The 4,212-nt window shown below is 34.4% G+C and overlaps 1 pseudogene; it reads left to right on the forward strand.

Annotated features, from left to right (window-relative positions):
* Nucleotides 1–217: 217 nt before the first annotated feature.
* Nucleotides 218–982, forward strand: LOC132418417 (OCIA domain-containing protein 1 pseudogene; annotated as a pseudogene).
* Nucleotides 983–4,212: the final 3,230 nt, after the last annotated feature.

Raw genomic sequence — 4,212 nt, forward strand, 5'->3', positions numbered from 1 at the left:
ACCAGTGCTTCTGGGTCATGGTCATTTTGAGCCTGTATCTGGGTGACTTCTAGGCGGTCGTGTCATTGACTGCTCCCCACCCCCTAACTCCGCTGTGGTCCTGCGTGTCTCCTGCCCTCCCATCCCCACTGAGCCCTCTCGGGTCCCCTCTGGGCCTTCTGCCCCTGGTCACCAAGGTTTGCTGTGCTCTCACCCACTGGTGTCATTTGGAGGAAAGATGAATGGGAGGGCTGATTTTCAAGAGACAAATGCAGAAGTTCCAAGACCAATTCCCCACATAAGGGCTGATTACATTCCAACAGAGGAAGAAAGAAGAGTCTTTGCAGAAGGCAATGATGAAAGCTTCTGGTCCAGATGAATCCTTTCAGGTCATCCCAAATATGGTTCCATCCCTAAACATATTTGCTTGCATCATGGGATACTTTGCTGGAAAGCTTTCCTATGTGAAAACTTGCCAAGAGAAGTTAAAGAATCTTGAGAATTCCCCTCTTGGAGAAGCTTTATGATCAGGACAGGCATGACGATCTCCACCAACTGGGCACTATTCTCAGAAGTCAAAATATGACTCAAACATGAGGGGTCATTTATCTTTTGTGACAACGCCAGCAGCAGACAACATAGAAAAAGAGATGCTTCCTCATTATGAGCCAACTCCATTCAGTGCTTCTATGAATGAATCTACTCCCACTGGTATTACTGATCATATTGCCCAAGTCAAAGTAAACAAATATGGAGATACCTGGGATGAGTGAAAAATTGCATCATTGGACCTACTGAAGAAGTTTCAATATCCAGCGTCATCTAGGTGGTCATGAACATCTGCATGCTTTGAGCTCAGCAGCAGTCTTCATAAACACATTTAAAACTAGAACCTGGGTTTTTGTGGTTTGGCTTATGAAGATGATGTTGTAAAAACTTAAATGTTAATGTAATATTGTGTGAATATATTCATTTGGGGGAACTCTCTGAATGATGGTAGTATACCACGATTGTACACAGTTTGTGAAATTGTTTTAAGTTACAGGGCAAGGATACTGTTATAAAACTATCAAGTGAGTGCAATGCTCTAGAATCACTGTATCTGGAAATAAATGATACCTGCATGTTGAATTGGGGTGGGTGGGTGTAGCAATCATAATTTTAAGTCTTAAACTTTATATCAAAAATTATTAAAAAGTCTTTCTCCAGTGTTTGCTGTATTCTCTTAATGTTTACGGTAAATAAAATATAAAGGAACATGCATTAAAAAATACTATCCAAAGCAATCTACAAAGTTAATGCAATCCCTAACAAAATACCCATGACATTTTTCACAGAACTAGAACAAATAATCCTAAAATTTGTATGAAACCACAGAAGACTGAAAATAGCCAAAGCAATCTTGAGAAAAAAAAGAACAAAGCTGGAGATATCATGCTCCCTGACTTCAAACTATACTACAAAGCCACAGTAATCAAAACAGTGTGGAACTGACACAAAAACAGACATAGATCAAGGAAACAAAATAGAGAGCTCAGAAATAACCCCCCTCACATATTATCAATTAATCTATGACAAAGGATGCAAAAATATACAATTGGGGAAAAGACAGTCTCTTCAATATGTACTGTTGAGAAAACTGGACAGCTACATATAATAGAATGAAATTAGACCATTTTCTCATACCATATACAAAAATAAACTCAAAATGCATTAAAGACCTAAATGTAAGACTGGAAACCATAAAATTCCTTGAATAAAACACAGGCAGTACACTCTTTGACATGTCTTATCGATATTTTTTGGATCTATTGCTTCAGGCAAAGGAAACAAAAGCAAAAATAAACAAATGGGACCTAATTATATTTAAAAGCATTGCACAGTGAAGGAAACCATCAAAAAAATAAAATGACAACCTACTAAACAAGAGAAGTTATTTCCCAATGATTTATCTGATAAAGAGTTAATATCCAAAATATATAAAGAGCACATACAACTCAATATTAAAAAACCAAACAATGCGATTAAAAAATGGACAAAAGACCTGAATAGACATTTTTTCCAAAGAAGACATACAGATAGCTAACAGGCACATGAAAAGATGCTCAACATCACTAATCATCAGGGAAAGGCAAATCAAAACCTCAATGAAATATCACCTCACACCTTTCAGAATGGCTGTTATCAAAAAGAAAATAAATATAATAAATATTAGTGAGAAAGTAGAGAAAGGGAAAATTTAGTTCACTGTTGGGGGAATGTAAATTGGTACAGCCACTGTGGAAAACAGTATAAAGTTTCCTCAAGAAATTAAAAATAAAACTACAATATGATCCAGCAATTCCACTCCTGGGTATGTATCTGAAGAAAATGAAAACACGAATACAAAAAGATACATGCAATGCAATGTTCATAGCAGAATTATTTATAATAGCTAAGATGTGGAAGCAACCTAAGTGTCTATCAATAGGTGTATGGATAAAGAAGATGTGATTGATATATGATAAATACATACACACAAACATACAATGGAATATTACTCAGCCATAAAAAAGAATGAAAATTTGCCATTTCCAACATGTATGTACCTGTATCATGCTTAGTGAAGTAAGTCAGACAGAGAAAGACAAATATTGTGTTTCACTTACATGTGGAATCTAAAAAATAAAACAAATGAATATAACAAAACAGAAACAGACTCATAGATACAGAGAACAAACTAGTGGTTACCAGTGGGAGAGTGGTGAGGGGAGGGTCATGATAGGGGAAGGGGATTATGAGGTACAAACTACTAGGTATAAAATAAATAAGATACAAGGATATAATATACAGCAAAGGGGATATAGCCAATATTCTATAATAACTTTAAATAGAATATAATCTATAAAAATAATGAACTACTGTGTTGTATACCCGAAACTAATATAACATTGTAAATCAACTATACTTCAATAAAAACTGCAAAAAATGCAAATTAAAAACATATTGTACTACTTCATGGATAAAGTAAGTATCTTGCAGCAATACAATTCCATTTATACCTTGGCCCTGTTTTGTGCTATTATTATCATATGTTACATAGTACTGTCATTACTGATACATGTTATAACCCTTCACAATAAATTGTTTGTTTTAATTATCAAACATGAATAAATAAATAAACCATCTATGGCCAACTGATTTTTGACATGATGTCAAGACCATTCAATGGAAAAAGAATAGTCTCTTCGACAAATGGTGCTGGGACAGCTAGATATCCACATGCAAAAGAATGAAACTGGATCCTTATTTCACACCATATATAGAAATTAACTCAACATAGATCAACAATCTAAATATAAGAGCTAAAACCATAAAAATTCATAGAAGAAATAATATGGGTAGATCTTCATGACCTTGACTTTCACAAAGATTTTTAGATATTATACAAAAAATATAAGCAACAAAAGAAAAAATGGATAAACTGGATTTCATCAAAATTAAAGACTTATGTCATCAAAGGCCATTATCAAAAAGTGGACAAGATAACCTACAAAATTAGAGAAAGTGTTTGCAAATCATATACCAAATAAGGGTTTGTATCCAGAATATATAGAGAACTATTGCAAGTCAACAAGAAAAAGATAAAAACCCAATTTAAAATGAGCAAAGGACTTGAATATACATTTCTCCAAAGAAGATAAACAAACGGACAACAAGCACATGAAAAGATGCTTAACATCATTAGTCATTAGGGAAACGAAATTCAAAACCACAATAAGGAACTTCACAGCCATTAGGATACCTCATAATATAAAAAGGAGAATCAGAAGTGTTGGCAAATGTGGAGAAATTGGAACTCTTGTACACTGTTGATGAGAATGTAAAATGTTTCAGCCATTTTGGAAAATAGTTTGGTGTTTCCTCTAAAAGTTAAACAGAGAACAGAATGGCAATATAAACCTACATTCCATCCTTAGGTATATACCTAAAATAATCGAAAACAGGTCCCAAAGCAAGTATATGTACACACATGTTCATAACAGCACTAGTCACAACAGTCAAAAGGTGTTAACAGCCCAAATGTCCACCAACGGAATTTATGGATAAAGAAATTGTGGTATATACATACAATGGAATATCACTTGTCCATAGAAAAGCAATGAAGTACTAATAAATGCTACAGTGTGGATGAACCTTGAAAACATTATGCTATGTGAAAGAAGCCAGACAAAAAATAAGGTCACATATTTT

Source organism: Delphinus delphis, chromosome X, assembly GCF_949987515.2.
Source record: "Delphinus delphis chromosome X, mDelDel1.2, whole genome shotgun sequence".
Lineage (NCBI taxonomy): Eukaryota > Metazoa > Chordata > Mammalia > Artiodactyla > Delphinidae > Delphinus > Delphinus delphis.